At 30.6% G+C, this 17,813-nt stretch overlaps 2 long non-coding RNA genes across 2 annotated transcripts; one reads left to right on the forward strand and one right to left on the reverse strand.

Annotated features, from left to right (window-relative positions):
- Nucleotides 1-7,228: 7,228 nt before the first annotated feature.
- Nucleotides 7,229-13,269, reverse strand: LOC134683054 (uncharacterized). Its single transcript, XR_010100945.1, has 3 exons — nt 13,043-13,269; nt 9,522-9,657; nt 7,229-7,303 (listed from the first exon to the last, which is right to left on the reverse strand). It is a non-coding gene; the product is annotated as an uncharacterized LOC134683054 (long non-coding RNA).
- Nucleotides 13,270-13,399: 130 nt separating this feature from the next.
- Nucleotides 13,400-16,420, forward strand: LOC134683055 (uncharacterized). Its single transcript, XR_010100946.1, has 3 exons — nt 13,400-13,485; nt 14,988-15,115; nt 15,857-16,420. It is a non-coding gene; the product is annotated as an uncharacterized LOC134683055 (long non-coding RNA).
- The last annotated feature ends 1,393 nt before the right edge of the window (nt 16,421-17,813 follow it).

Here is a 17,813-nt window from a genome sequence, read left to right on the forward strand (position 1 = left end):
CTATTTATTAAAATCTGAATCGCAAATTCGGTTTAATTTGATAAAACGTCTCCCCTCCAAGAAAATAGAAACGGCGAACGATAATTTTTCCAATATTATGTGGCTTCAGTTGGAAAGTATCTTTAAATTATCATGCATAGATTGATTAAAACATTTTTTTTTATTTCTCGTTCATTTATTTGTTGCCTCAACTGGGAAGTATTTTTCATTAGTACAATATTTTAATTAAGAAACATGAACAAAACGTCATGTAAGTCTTCATAAGTACATAATGAATATTTCAATTACTTTGAATTCTACAATGGTGTAAAATAGTACTGTTATTATGATGTGATATTGTGTGAAACAACTTAAAAACATTAACCGTACACATTTCACAAGAATAACTTATTCTTGAGTTTTCTATGTTGTGCCATGTATACTGTTGTTTGTATGTTTGTCTTTTTCATTTTTAGCCATGGAGTTGTCAGATATTTTCGATTTATGAGTTTGACTGTACCTCTTGCATCTTTTTTCACCCTTTAGAATACAGAAAGACCATAAATCTAATGATTGTTTTCAACATTTTTTTACATGATTTCAATATAATGAATGAAGCAATATGTGGGAAAAGATATTTCCATGTGACGATTAATAAATGTTACGAACATAATTGCACAGTCTATATAATATTGTATACCAATGAACATCTATTGATTAATTTATTACCCGAATAACCTTGCAAATACATGTTACTTACGTGCTACCTCGTTAAACTCGTTATCAGTAGGACAGGCCATGCCACCATTATCAGGATACCTTAGAATAACTCTTTGTTTTGAGTGTTCTCCAAATTCGTTAATTTTACTCCACTCGCTCCATGGTGAAATAAGACAATCAACTTTATCTTTCGTAAAGAGAAAGCTCTGACTGCAACCAAATATAAACGCTAAAACTATTAATATTACAATGAAACGATCAACCATGATTTCTCGGTATGAGATTCACGAATGTTGCACTAGAAGCAAACTTTTTATCTTTGTCTAACTTTCTTGAAATTTAACCCCTACAATGTTTATGAGAAAAAAGTTCTGGTTATACTTTTTATCTGATTTTCGCGAACCTTAAATACCTAAAACGTATTTTTTTAATTTTTTTTTTTTGGCAAACACACGCATTAACAAATATTAGTTATCTTAGGCGTAGGTAGTTTAAACAGAGAGATCAATAGCCATTATCTAAACTAGGAAGAACATTACTGAGTGATGTAGTAGAAATCCACAAAGAGGAAGAAGTGGAATGATGAATCAGAAACTTCAACAAACAAAGCACATGATCTATTCATATATTTCTCTAACAATGGAGATCAGATAACGTTATATTCAGATGAAATAAAGTTTTAGTGAGATTTATTTATGACAAATGACTGTTAGTGATAATTTCAGGCTTACGTTTAATTCAGGGTAATATAACTTATTACTAAATGATCATCAGAATAAAAGAATTGCTTTGTACTTCATTTGTCAATTTTTGTCAGAGAAATGCAAAAGTAATATTCTGTTTGAAAAATTTGCAGACGAACTTCCTTTTTGACTCATTAAAAAAATTTCAACTTTTTTTATTGTGTCCACTTGAGTACAGCAATCCTTCCAATAGCAGACACGATTTTTAAAGAAAGGGGTGAACTATTTAAAAGCTTTATGTACCCAAGTCTTCGTAATGGGGTACATGTATGGATATATCCATCATCTCTTCTAAATGCGTTACAAGATACCTTATGATAGTTCGTACACACGCTGATCGGGTCTGCAATGAGACAGTTAAATTCAAAGCACCGAGCAGTAATACGTAATGATCTTAACAATATTTAAAAAGAAACAGAATTAAGCATTTAGATTTTTATACATGTAAGTGAAAATATTAAAGAAAAGAGCAAATAGGTAAAAACGGACAGAAAAATTAAAATTTTCGCAAACGGAGAACCCTAGTTTAAAACATCTTGTAATCAAACGATTTGGTAAAATAAACCATGAACAGTATGTTAAATACTGACGCCATCAACGTACAAATAAAACGAAAGTATTATTTGACTATTTTTGTACGTGCAACCTCCTGGCTAATTTGAATTCATCCACAGTCAAGGAAGTCATAAATGAATAATGTTATCTTGTTACAAGTATGTATACGTGTAGTGTTTGTATACTATATGTTAAGTGATTTAAGTAAGACCTTATCTGCAGCAGTTAGTTAAAATTTAACAACTATTTACTGCAAATCTAGTTAAGTCGGATTTATAAGTTTTATAGATGTTTCCGTGGATCAAATCTCTTCAACACGTTTGCGTCTGCCCTTAAATTTAATTTAATGTTCAGTCCTATTGTGTATCGAAAGTCACTAGTGACATATATCCATATTTTTAAATTGTGCGTGTGCAACTCTGTAATTATCAAATAATAGCATGCAATTCTTTAATTTGCAACAGATCAACTCAACAATTGAACGCAACTAGAACTATGCAACTACTTTTAAAGTTTATAATTCAAAATTTTAACTTGGTACATTTGTCATTTGTAAAAAATGTGTTTTTGGAATTTGTAAATTTGTGATGTGAGTATTTGTAATTCGAAATTTGTAATATATGAATTGACATCTTGCATTTTTGTCATTTGCACAATGCATCCTGCATTTGAATAAATTTAAATCTATATTTATTAAGGGGGCTCCTGGGTATAAATGATTTTTTTTTCTAATATAGGATTTCGCTATATTTTTTCATAAATGAACTTTATCCTATACTTAAAAGAAAAATGAAATAAGAAAATGGGGTCACCGTTCATTTAAGCTAAAATCTGCCTCTGGAAGAAGCATACATTTTTGTTAATGTCCTTTTTTTCTGTTGAACTAATAGGAGAAAAAGAGGAAATATCGAAATAAAAAAATAACCTAATATAAGAAATCGCTTAAATTTTACAATTATTTAGTTTATGTACAGCTTATTTGAAAACAATAATAAAAAATGTAGGTCACCGATGAGTTGAAAAAGATATTTAAATTTAAGGCCAAAAAATGGCGTTTTTGCTCCAAAGGGAGATAATTTGGAGCTTTTTCAATTTTTAAAGTCATCTGGGGCCAAACCAAATCTTTTTTTTTGGGGTTGTTTTTTGTACCATATCATAAAGTAACAACTAATAGTGTAATAAATAAAATTTGTAATGAAAAAATAAAGGTTTAATTTTTTGCTAAAATTTTGTACCCACGAGCCACCTTAAATGTAGCCGACGTGAATAAAGCGGCAACATTTGTATATCGATCGTAGCGTTACATTGGAAAAACTTTTATACATTTCGTAGTTTTATATATAAATATTACTTTATTAGTTTTTACTGACTTCTAACGAATTAATATGAGACTATTAAATATCAAGTTATTTAAAAAAAAATTTAAAAAACCCATATTAGATGCACACAAGATATTATAAGAATGTGTTTGAAAATTAAATAAAGGAATCGAAATGAGAGCCGTAAATATAATTCTAGTACCTCGAAAAATGAATAATGACGCAGGATATTCTTAGACGATTCTTATATGTTTTAAAAACTATCGCAATTTTCGAGATTCAAACATCCATAGTGTTCGGTTTTAACGAATTGTTTCATTTTATATATTGTATTCTGCATAGAAAACAGATCCTGAATGAACTCTTTAGGAAAACATATATAAATTTTGTTTGTCTCTCATATTATAATATGCAATCGGAGCATGTATTGACATGTAAAATTTCAAGTAAAGTTTAGAAATAAATGTAATATCGTTCCCTGTTAGTCTATTGAAGAATGAAAATGGTTGGTTTTAAATATTTTAAAAAGTGAAGCTGAGAATTCGGAACCTTAATTATTTTAAGAGTTGTTGAGATATATTTGAACAAATAAACAAGGCGTTCATAAAGGAATTTATTGATAACGAACAGTTTACCAAGTGTGCGAAAGTTAGCATACGGAAGACAATCCAAAAAACAACAGTCCTGGAGAAAATGTATGCAGACGAAAAGTACAACCGAATGGAATGTAAGTGAGTTAAGAAATAATTCAGAAACTAACGTGTTACCCTCCATAAACCGATATATATAAATTAGGCAATTTTTTACATCTCGTCAATGATTGGAAAATATCTAAAATAAAAAAACAATCTGACGTCATGATCTCACTACAAACCCTCACTAAAAAGGTTTGATGGTTGACACAACACAGATGTAACTGCGAAAAGTCTAAGCCTTGCAGATAGTAAGTGAAACAACATATCACATTTATGTACAAAATATTAACAACTTTATACATGAGGGACAATTTATTTGTTTTCTGTTCTAGAAATATTAGGTTTAATTTATCAATGTATCCATTCTTACAATTTGTTATATGCTTTCTCCAAATTAGGATTCTTATTGCAGGACAGTATTTTGATGAAATAAAATTTTCTTGCTAAGGTAAGTAGATGTATCATAGCACTACCATCTTACAGTTACATCTGTAGAACATTTCAATTTTCTTGAATAAAAAGTTCCATGAAAGAGCTTTTAACACCGCCTTGCGCGTAATAGAAATAATTGTCTGCATAACGGTTGTCAGTTTGAATCCAAACATGATCATTCTTGTTTATAGTGCGAAACACATTTCTAGTAGTTCCAAAATGACCAGCTCGAGATCCTAAAGACATTAATAGCTTTCCTTTAACAATGTTGTCAACTCTCAGTTTGATTTGTACATTTTTCGAATTGTGTGTCCGAATGATCCTGGAAAAGAAATGCACTCCTGAGATAGGAGCAACAAATATACCATCGCCCGTGTTCAAGTTGTTTCCCTCGTCTATAAATTGTGTGTCGAAATTCACAATTGAGTTCGTTTGAAGATGTCTGTTACCATTAAGCTCAACATAAAACAGCGGACGTTTCTTCTCCATTGAAATTTCGGAAATATACATTGTTAAAGTAAACTCATTTTGAAAATAAATCTTTTCTTATAGTCTTTTAGTACGAATTGTGATTTTCAACAAAACATGATACACAGGGAAAAGTGCCACGCATGTTTTACTTATATTTTACATATGTAAAACATGTGTTTGGTAACGCATGGGAAACATCTTTTTCCTACCACACATGTAAAACGCATGTTTTAAACATGCGTTATTCATGCGTTTTACGCATGAATAATACATGTTATGTAAAACACATGTTAAAAACATGCGTTTTACGCATGAATAATACATGTTATGTAAAACACATGTTAAAAACATGCGTTATTCGTGCGTTTTACACATGAAAAATATATGTAATGTTAAACGCATGTTTCAAAACCATGCGTTAAGCATGTGTTGTAAGAAACATGTGTATAATATGCGTTTTAAATGATGCGTATAACATGTGTGAAACAAACATGCGTATAATGCATATATTTCAAATCATCCATAAAACCTTTGTCAAGTTAGCTAGTTCACATTCCATATGTTCCACAAAACCAAGACGACTTCTGTTTACTTTTGAAGGCTGTTCCCTAGACATAATTGCTTTAATCAGTTTAATTTGGACTCTGTTGGGTAGTTGTCCAATTGGCAGACATACAACATCTTTTTATGTTATTTTGACCACAAATCTCTTTCAACAAGCAACATCAGTGTCATATTACAGACAAGACTTCACTTTTCATTAGCTCTGTTTGAATACACCAATAAACAAAAGAAATGTCTGCAACACGATTTCCATGTTTCTAAACCTTTATCAAGTACACTTGACACTACGATGTTTGAAAAGACAATGATATGAAATATTTGATGGAATAAAAACCTACAATCTTTGGTCTCTGTAGTTTCATTGGCAGTAATACCACAACTCTTTTATACAGAGGTCAAAATTATCTTAAATAAATTTTGTGGAATGTTGTACGTGTATTTGACAATTTTTGTTAAAATGTTACTCATGGTTAAACTAAAACGTACACATTTGTTGGCTTATGCATATAATACATGTAATATGAAAAGGAAAACCCAAAAAGTGTATTAATGGTTCCTTTAGCATCAATTTAAATACAATTTTGAAGTTGTGTCCCTTGCATGTTAAATGATCTGAGATTGTATAATTGTTTTTAAACATATTAAATGAAAAAGTCAATAAATCTGCTTAAGAATATATTTATATTTGTTCTCTCTGTTGTCTATTTGTTGCAGAATATAAATTTGAAAAAAACTTGGATTTTGATTTCACTCTACTTTTATTTACAGCATTCTCAAAACGTTACAATCAACTTTTTATGTTTTTGTTGTTGACATAATAACATCAATTGAATGTTCTTTCTTCTAAATGTCACTCTTCTTGATGTTGTCTTTATTTGAAAAGAAAACAATAATATTCATAATCATACATTTAAACCTAATTTGATTTATTCCCATATACTGTAAGTTGTTAGTTTTAAACATACATGTAATGAAATAACCTCAGTGACTTAAAACATGCTTTTCTCTCTCATGTTTGTCTTTTGTGGAGAGTTGTCTCATTGGCAGTAATACCACATCTACTTTTTTTATATTTTTCTCCTTTTGATATAACATATTTGAATAAAACTAGAAAATATAAATATTTGTTTTGCTATCAGTAAATTAAAACCAAACTAAATATTATTGTTATACACATATGTATGTTTACCAGTTTTACAAACTGTTGATACCTATATTTTGGCATTGTACAAGATCATGTTCTTATCCTATGACTAATGGCGGTATATTCACTAAATCCATTACATGTGTACTGATTGATATTTAAGTCTCAGACACATGATTTTTGGTTTTACATTTGGCATGAGTTTTGCTTATTTTAAATTCTTCTTCAATGGTCTCTGGTAATGCTGGTGGAGAGTAATGACTCATTGGCAGTTGGCAATCATACCACATCTTCTTATTTTTATATTAAAAAATTGTAGCTAAAAATTGGGCACAATGAATATTTGTAATAAAAACAATCTATTGCAATATAAAACGTAACCACAACTGATCTTTTTACTTACAAAATCGAACAGTTTTTAAAGTGTTATTACCATAAGATGTTAGTTGAAACTTTTCATTCATTTATTTATAGGTATTAAATACCCATGAAACTTTTAACAACTGCAATGTGTTAGGAAAAGCAAGGATTGCAAGGATTAAAACATTTTTTTTTAAATCTCTCTCCAAATATTACATAATTATAAATATATATTTAAACACAAACCTACTTTTTTGGCCTACAGAAGTCCATTCTATGAAAATATCCTTTGGTTATGTATGCTTGGCTTTCCAGAAACTCCTGTAACATAAATATGAAATAAAATGAAGTTTTGGATACATTCTTTATAAGATGTCATTTTGTATTAATTATGAACATGGTAAAGGTACAAATAGTTTCAATTCACTCTCAATGACAGTGTTTTTCAATAAAGGGTTACAGCTAATTTCCTAATGCATGAAGTGCAAAATGTTGGTTAGCTTGCTTGCTTTGTTTGTATATTGTGCAAACATACTAGGATAACACCCAATTGAATTCAAATATAATATATACCATGTATACAGGTTAAAATATGCCTATACATAATTTGTTTAAAGATGTCAATCTTATTCACAAAGCTTGTATAAACAATTATACAAACAAAATAAGCAAGCAAGCCAACCAAAGTTTTACTTTGCAAGCAGAAGGAAATCAGCTGTAATACATGCCATTTTCTCGTTTGAATTGTTTTACATTGTCTTATCAGTGTTTGGCCTTTTCTAGCTGACTATGCAGTATGGGCTTTGATCATTGTTGAAGGCCGTACAGTTACCTATAGTTGTTAATGTCTGAGTTATTTTGGTCTTTTGTGGATAGTTGTTTCATTGGCAATCATACCACATCTTCTTTTTTATATGCCGTTCATCATGTTCCTTCCTGTTAGACATCTCTAAATAAAACACTGATTCACTATAAATAGTTGGTTTATCAAAATGTCAGTTAGTCCATTTTCATTATTTTGTTTTTCTAAATTAAATATGCTTAATTAATTTCACAAGAGTTTAAAGAAAATTAGTGGGGAATGTCTCCATGGGACACAGATGAAGCCCCCTCTTGCATGTGCTCTAATTGCTTTGTTTTCAGAGATATACAAAATCTATATTTTACCCCAATGTTCAATTTTCCATACAAGGCGGGTTGAATTACAATAGCTGTATTTTGACCTAATGGTCAATTTTCCATAAGGTTCAAAATACCATATATGGGCCATCTTGCAATTGTACGAGTTTTTTTTTTTTGCTGTGTATTTACTAATGTTGATTCATTGATATATACCCCTTATAATTTATCAGTAGTTTCTATACTGCATTTTATCCTTTTTATAAATTCTCCTTACTATTTGTAACAGCAGTGAATTCCAAACTCTGTCTCACTAACAAATCTCAGATAAAAAGCAGTTCAGAAAGAAAGAACTTTCAAGAGGTTTTAGTTGAATGTTTAGTAGAAAAGTTCAAATTTCTGTTTGGTCAGACAAACACTTAAACAGTTTGGCACAGACTGTCAGCTGATTGTAACAGCAAAGTAACCTTAATATATATATAGTAATAAGTTTCAGCATAAATAATGTATTGAAAGCAAGTTGTCTTACAAAGTTCATATTCAATACAGTAAGTCTCGCAAAGAGCAAAAAAAACGAAAGGCCACATATTGTTTTTGAAACGATTTCACCCCATGTCAGATTTGCTCTAAATGCTTTGGTTTTTGAGTTATAAGCCAAAAACTGCATTTTACCCCTATGTTCTATTCTTAGCCATGGCGGCCATCTTGGTTAGTTGGCCAGGTTAAGGGACACATTTTTAAACTAGATACCCCAATGATGATTGTGGCCAAATTTGGATTAATTTTGCCAAGTAGTTTCAGAAGAGAAGATTTTTGTAAAAGATATAAACTCAGATTTACGAAAAATGGTTAAAAATTGACTAAGAAGGGCAATAACTCCTAAAGGGGCCAACTGACCATTTAGGTCATGTTGACTTAATTGTGAACCTTACTTTGCTGAACATTATTGCTTCTTACAGTTTATCTCTATCTGTAATAATATTCAAGATAATAACCAAAAACAGCAAAATTTCCTTAAAATTACCAATTCAGGGGCAGCAACATAACAACAGGTTGTTTGATTCATCTGGAAATTTCAGGACAAACAGATCTTAACCTGGTTACAATTTAACCCCATGTCAGATTTGCTCTAAATGCTTTGGTTTTTGAGTTATAAGCCAAGAACTGCATTTTACCCCTATGTTCTATTTTTAGCCATGGCAGCCATCTTGGTTAATTGGCCAGGTCACCGGACACATTTTTAAACTAGATACCCCAATGATGATTGTGGCCAAGTTAGGTTTAATTTGGCTCTGTAGTTTCAGAGGAGAAGATTTTTGTAAAAGTTAACGATGACGGACGCAAAGTGATGGGAAAAGCTCACTTGGCCCTTCGTGCCAGGTGAGCTAAAAATCTTGCACCATACAAAAAATATACTTACAATTGCTGAATTTTACTTGAAACATTTATCAGGCGTCTTCCCTTGCCATTTTCTTCACCATTTGTGGAATTTTTTAAACATCCATGTACATGTACCTTCCTGCATGATATAGGGGAGGTCAAATTTGATAACTAGCCTAAAGGATAAAAAGAAATCCATTTCATAAAAATCTTACAGAAACTATTTTCATATTAATTTACAATTACAGTGTTCATGTGAAAGCCAAAATGAAGTTCATAGATACATGTATATAAGAAGATGCGGTATGAGTGCCAATGAGATTACTCTTCATCCAAGTCACAATTTATAAAACAAGTAAAAGTAAACCATTAAAGGTCAAAGTACAGTCTTCAACATAGAGCTTTTTATAAATTTATAAAATCTGGTAACTCAAAAACCCAATATCTACAATTATAATCAAAGAGCTGAATAGCTCTGAGGGGAAAGACGGCCCTTGTTTCTATTTTATTATGTTTTTGGAAAGGGGGTATCTTTTGATAGTTTTCATATGAAGAATGAAAAAGAGAACAGCTAGAACATGTAAAAAGGTTGACAATATTGAAGTCAATTGTTGTTTATGTAATTTCATTTCCTTAGTTTAGGATTCAATTTGGACCAATGGAAGAGATCTGTATCTTCTAAATCTAAACATTGGATTAAAGTTGATAGCTAGTTATCTAAAACTCAACTGAATTCTGTCATTTCACAACAACTGCAATATTTTTGAAATCTTGATTGTGTACCACTGAACTGCAGGCTAGGGCCATTTTCCATTTTAAGTGACAGTACTCTTGGATTTTTAAGTTTTTTCTTTAGAAAGTTTGGACTGAAAAATCTATTCAGTTTTAAATTTCCATTGTTAAAGTTCCAAGTTACAACTCTCATCACAGGGAAACAGGTACTAATAAAAAAAAAAAAAAAAAACAATATGAGTGATGGTAACTGTGTGAAGCTTGTTTTCAAATCTTAATTTTGAAAATATTTGTAAAAAAAAATATGTTTAAACTACAAATACAATTTTTTTTTTTTTTTACCATTACAATGATTATGTAGGTACACAAAAATTTAGTTTTAATAGAAGACTACTAATCCAATGAAATGTCACATTTGAAGTGTTTAAATACATTAACTTTTATTTTAGTGGATAATTACTCATCAATTGAGGTCCCCCTGAATTGGAGGAAGATTCTCAGAATTTTTACAGAAAAAAGTGGTCTCACTAATTAGCGACAAGAAGAATTTTAGCGACAAGAAGCGACAATTCTTCTTGTCGCTAAATAGTCTTCTCGACGCTTCTTGTCGCTTTTTGACGCTTTTTGTCTCTAATTAGTGAGACCCGAAAAAAGTAATAAAATCGTTTCTTTCCCCTGTCTCATGTAACCCCACGATCTTTGTTTATTTTGAAAGTTGTTGACCTACAAATTAAAGTATTGCATGTTGATGTTTAAATCATCTACAGTAAACAATATTATGTTTAGATTTAACCAATACAAATTTGTAATTAGTGCACGATCTCTAAGAATGATTTAAATAACCAGTGAACTGGTGAAGGATATCCCTGCTTCTTCTAAGAATGACGTCACTATAAAATACAATGTAGGTTGGATATATTTAGAATATCTTGTCATACTAATTTTTCCGGATTTTAAAATAAACGTAAATAGTGTAAAGGAGAGTTCAAGATACGATAATTTCGTGAGAAACAGAAGGGAAATGTGTAAAAAAGTGTTTAATGTCAAACTATTCATTTCTGGGTCTCCTTCTCTTCAATCTAAGTAAGATTTGTTGGGGGGTTTTCCACACTATAACATGTATAAAAACAAAATGAATGATGTGAGGGATTGTCACTCTGGTCAACCCCATAGGGGATTGACGGAGCCGTCTTCCCCAAAAATTGTAAGGGATCTCATGTCAGAAGAAATAAACAATTCACCAAATTTTTTGCAAGAAAAAGAAAACATTCTTGAGTTATTGACCGAAAACTGGAAAATCAACCTTTTTTATGGATATAAAACCTAGTAACTCAGAAACGTAAAATGTAAAATTTATAAAAATTGAAAAGGAGTTCATGTCAACAGATATTAAAAAAAAATCACCAAAATTTCTTGCAAGTAGGAGAAAACATTTTTGAGTTATTGACTAAAAACTGAAGAATCATCCTTTTTTGATGAACAACCCTGCTACTCAGAAACTTAAAATATAAAATTTATAAAAAATGAAAGGGAGCTCATGTCAAATTCACCAAAGTTTTATGCAAAATGGTTTATTAAAGCATTTATGAATTCATGTCCAACATGTTGACCATGGACAGACAGACAACGGTATACCATAATACATACATGTATGTACTCCCATAAATGGGCGTATAAAAAGAAGAAACAAGAAAAACTTATGAACTTAGTAACTACATCAACAAACAAAAACAAACAAAAACTACTAAACATCAGATTCCTGACTAAGGACAGGTGACACACAACTGCAGGGGTTTTAAACATTTAAATGGTACCAAACTTGTACCCTTATCTGAAACAATAGTGGCAATTGTAAACTAAAGTTAACACAAGGAAACAAAAATTGATCATCATCCAATGTACATTGTAATCCTGAAAGATGGACCAACAGTGCCTTAAATTCTTAATGCCTACATAAGGCAGTCTGCATAAAGTCTCAGTGGCAAATATTTCAGATATCAGTATAAACAATTCATGTCAATCAAATAATTAAACTAAGAAGTGTATTTTATACTGAACTCACTATATTGGTTGAGGGAATATGTTGATGGCAGTACGGTGACCTATAATTGTTAATGTTTGTGTCATTTTGGTCTTTTGTGGATAGTTGTAATCATACCACATCTTCTTTTTCATACATATTTTGAACAGGTGTACAAATATTTTATATATTAAAACAAACCTTAGTATAATGATAAAAAACTGATTGTATCAAGTGCTACAATATTATATATTATTGCAGTGAGGTTAAAATCTCTGGCATTTATTGATTATCCACAAATACTTATCCGAGAATTTTTTTTCTCTATCATATACATGTATGTTATGATGTTTTTTTTGGAAAAAAGTTTGTTTCCAGGTTTTGAAAATATTTGTTTTGGACCCTGAGAAAAAAAAATGTTTGTTTCACCCTCAGCTGCCACTATATGTAATGCTAAAATTGAAAGAAAAAAATTGTTTTCGGTTTGTCGCTAAAAAAATAGATTGTTCTTCGCCGAAAGGCAGAGACGTATTATATGTCTCTGCCGAAGGCGAAAAAAAAAAGTTTGCACAGAAAAAAACAACATATATATGAATTTATAATTCAACAACTGGATGAATCACAGAAGATTGATTCGGGTGAAGCTCTACTGTGATAATCATATTCAAGTTAGGTATATTTGCCGTTATTGTTGATAGGATTTCAAACTCCTATAGGATAGTCCTGTGGATAAATTAATCAGTTTTGGAAATGGCAAAATATCCTTTATGAAATGTTAATCAAATAAAATATTAAAGTTAAATTCTTACCCATCTTGTCTTTAGTGTCCTAGATTGAAGATATCCTACATTGTCCTAGCTGCATCCAAGGATTTGTGTAGTTGCTGCATCTCATTTCTTCCATAAAATTTGCGTTCACGAATCATGATGTCAATATCAGTGTCGTCTGTCTGAACGCTCGTTTCCGGGTGAACCGTACGGGCTAATATTAAACCAAAGACGAAACATTTAAGATTCCATTTAAACGGCATTAAATGATTGAAATCTATCCGAAGATTTATAAGTCATTAAAACAAGTAAACATGATTAATAATTGTATGTAACCGATTGGACCTTAAAAAACTATATGAATGTGGATTCCGTAATTTCCTCGGAGTCTCCATGCCAGTGTAATTGTATTTCCCGCGGTTATTTTTGTACAATATTATTATAAAAATACGGTATAACTACAATTTTACAAAGACTCAATCAGTGTAAGTATATCGATACTGTGAATCAATTAACATGAAAAAAAACTCTGTAATTTCTAATTAATTTTACTGGACATATAATGATATTAAACACACGGGCACCTGGTCAATTCGTCAGGAAATTTCTGCAATTGATTTTTTAACTGCCACCTTATATTAAAAACGGTTTTCATCTTATATATGAAAGAAGTTTTTGGTACTCTTCTCTACTGCTGTATATAGTAATACAGACGAGGACAAAAAAAGAAGAGAAAACACTTAAATTTTATCACAGATTTTTTTTTGAATAATCTGCCTTTCCTGATTTTCCTGATCTTTTCAGTGGCAGATCCATAACTTTTTCTGACTGACCTAACGGGGGCCCGCTCCAGTCATGCTCCAATGATTCCCTATATAATCAACAAAATTTTCCCCACAAAAGGGGGGGGGGTAAATGTATAATGGTAGATGGAGATCCAGCACTGTATATAAATAGAGCACCAAGATTCTACATGTAAAAATATGGTTTCTTTTTCAAAGGAGGTTTAAGGATCAGTTCAATTATATTAGATAGTTTATAAAACAATTATGGGAGTCTTCAATAGTTCACTTGCAAAACATAATAGTAATTTTGGGTGTGGACGTAACCACTGTGGGTTACCCGAATTAAAAAGGGGTGGATTTGACTTTTTATGCCATATTGACTATCAAAGGTGCCCATTTGACCAGGTGCCAAACATGGCAAAATGACCAGAATTCAGACACAGTGTTAAAAAAATTAAGATATATACAATTTTTTGTTGAAATGCACACTACACTGGCAGCTTTTAAGCTACATTAGATTGTAACTTGAGTTATATTTCTTGTAACTAATTATACATGTGTTAAAAATTATACAGTTTTGAATGATGATATTGAAAATAAGGAGATCAATGTAGTATGATTTCCTATGAGATTACTATCTACTAATGTCCATATGAACTGGATTTAAGCATCTATATAGGACACCTTAATACCTTTAACAATACACAAAGCTCATACTGTCAGCTACAAAAAAATGTATAACAGGCCATCAAGTCTTAATGACATGACACAATGTTAAATGATTTGCCAAGGTAAATCAAAAATGGCAGACTGCATCCAACAACAACTAAATTTCATCTGGACTTGGAACAGGCATAAATAGAATGTACGTGTACTGGGACTGTTGTGTAACAGCACAAAAGAGGAACAAAGTGGTGAAATCGTTTAGAAATTGTTTTGATTCATTGAATTGGAACAAAGCTAAAAAAAACATCTAATATGAAGACAGACAACCAAACTTAATAGTACTTTCAGTTACTAATATTGAAAGCTCATTAAAAGCTAATAAAAACTCAAACATTAATATATAAACCATTTTTTCCCATACACATATACATGTACCGGTATATATATGTATAGATGTAATTATCAGAGCAATTTGTTTTACAATTTTTGTTTAACATTCTTAATTATCTAATAAACTGATATATTTTTTATTTAAGTTTCCAAGCAAGTCAATACATGCAATAACAAAAAAAATTTGGGACAAGACAATGTTTAAAAAACGTGACCAAAGAAAAGAAAAGAAAATGTACTTGTAATCGACACTGGAGAAAAATGGACTCTTCAGGTAAGAAGTTTTATTCTGCAATGACTTTTGTTTAATAGTTTATCTGTTTTTGAATAAAAGAATGTGTAAAGTATATTTTAGTGGGACAGCATCCCAACAAACAATAAATCAGAAAAGATATCAAGTGGTAAATATTTTGCTTACTGAATCAGACAAAGTTAATACCAAATGTGCCATGCTATAAATTATCCTTCATCTGAAGAAGGTATGAATATACATATATGCAACCGGAATTTTACAGAAAAAAAATCTGTCCTTTATTATGTCTATATATGCTAGCTGCAAATTTTTCACTGCATTTGCATAACTAGTTAGGTTAGTACTTTTTCATCTTTTTAAAATTTTGTCTTGCAAAACAACACATTGCAGGGATAAAGTAAATGCATCAAGTTTTCATTTTATCAATTTTTTTGCATGTTTACACATTCTTTTTCCCATACAATGTTTTGGTGAAGTTAAATAATAGTAGTTAGTACACATGTTGCCACTTGGAAATATAAATGATATGAAAAATACTATTGTGAGCTCTCTCAAGCCTAGCTTTAGAAAACTGCATTTGTTACTTATTTCAAGAATATATACCTGTTGATTTTGCACATTTTTTTCATAAGAATGTTCATTATATTTTTGCCTTTCATGAACCTTTAACTTTCAGTTACATTCAGTTCTTGTGAAATTTGACATCTCTTATATAAACATCACAAATGTCTTTTTACTTAATCATCTTCTTTATGTTTACAGAAGAAATTGTCACATGGAAACGTCTTGGGCAGATTAAACAGAAGAAGTAACTGTGCCAGGAAGCAGTTCCAGTCATTTGCAGCAACAGGACTGTGATGAATAGAACTTTAATATGAATTGAATCAAAATATAGAATTTAACAAACTTGTGTCAGATGATATACTCTTATGATGCTATTGAAGGACATCAATGATGAGAAAGAAGTAAAGGAAAAGACAATAAATGACAGCATATCAAATATCACAATGTATATTAAGTCAAATAATACATTGTTTCAACTACATACTTTACAGCATTTCATTTTAACCATGTGTGAATTTTGCCTATTCAAGCTTAACCAAATGCTTTAAAATTAAGATATTAAATATTTTAGGCAGACATGTTTTTGTATTTTTTCATTTATTTTTCAAACTTTCAAGTTATTACATTCTTCAGTGGCCGATCCAGCCAAAAGCCCATTTTTCAAAAGGGTTTTCCAACCAAGGATAAAGGAGGGATTCTAATCGTGTCTTTCATTTTTAAATTGTTAATTTCCACAATAAAAATAAAACATATAAGCCAAAGATAAAAAAATCAGTCATAAAAAAGTATAATTTTGAAATTCATGTAAAACGCATGTAAAACATGTATTTTACATGAGTTTGTATTAACACGTGTTTTACACATGTGAAGTATTTCATGCGTTTTGTAACGCATATTTAATATATGTTTTTGCACGCCTGTTATACGCATGTTGTAAAAAACATGCATTAAACGCACAAAAAACATACGTTTTACACACGTTTTCTTTAACATGCGTGAAACATGCGTGGCACTTTTTGCTGTGTAGCGATACATTCTTATTGATACACATTAGATAATCAAGACGAGACATGCATTGAAACGGTTTCCCTTATTATAATGACTGAGCTACAAGAAAATAAGCCACATTTGGCAGCAGCAATTAAATTACCCAAAATTTTGCAAAAACAACTGATGTTACCTGAATTTTCATTTTTTGTCGAGCCATCGACTTTAGTCGAAAAAGCGAGACTAAGCGATGCTACATTCCGTCGGTGTCGTCGTCGGCGGCGGCGTCCACAAATATTCACTCTGTGGTTAAAGTTTTTTGAAATTTTACTAACTTTCTTAAACTATACTGGATTTCCACCAAACTTGGAAAGAAGCTTGTTTATGATTATAAGATAGTATCCAGAATTAAATTTTGTAAAAATAAAATTCCATTTTTTCCGTATTTTACTTATAAATGGACTTAGTTTTTTTGCAGGGAAACATTACATTCACTATGTGGTTAAAGTTTTTAGAATTTTAATAACTTTCTTAAACTATCCTTGGTTTGTACCAAGCTTGGACAGAAGCTGGTTTATGTTCATAAAATAGTATCCAGAAGTAAATTTTGAAAAGAAAACAAAATCCTTTTTTCCGCATTTTACTTTTAAATGGATTTAAATTTTCTGCGGGGAAACATTACATTCACTCTGTGGTTAAAGTTTTTAAAATTTTAATAACTTTAACTATCCCGGGTTGGAACCAAACTTAGACAGAAGCTTATTTATGATCATAAGATAGTATCCAGTAGTAAATTTTGTAAAAAGATAACTCCATTTTTTCTGTATTTTACTTTTAAATGGACTTAGATTTTCTTCCAGTTAACATTACATACAGTCTGCAGTTAAAGTTTTCAAAACACTTATTAGATTCATTAACTATCCTAGATTTTTACCTAACTTGAACAGAAGCCTCTTCCAATCAAAAGATAGTATCAAGAGGAATATTTTTATTGATTTTTATCCTCATTTTTGTTGAGCCTGTGATTTACAGCATAAGTAGGCGAGACACTGGGTTCCGCGGAACCCTTACAATTTTTTTTTATATATTTATAAACTCAACTGCATCCTAATAATCATATTTTTCTGATTTTGTCCAAAAAAAAGCAAAATATATTGTTGTTATACAA

Source organism: Mytilus trossulus, chromosome 9 (assembly GCF_036588685.1).
Source record: "Mytilus trossulus isolate FHL-02 chromosome 9, PNRI_Mtr1.1.1.hap1, whole genome shotgun sequence".
Classification (NCBI taxonomy): domain Eukaryota; kingdom Metazoa; phylum Mollusca; class Bivalvia; order Mytilida; family Mytilidae; genus Mytilus; species Mytilus trossulus.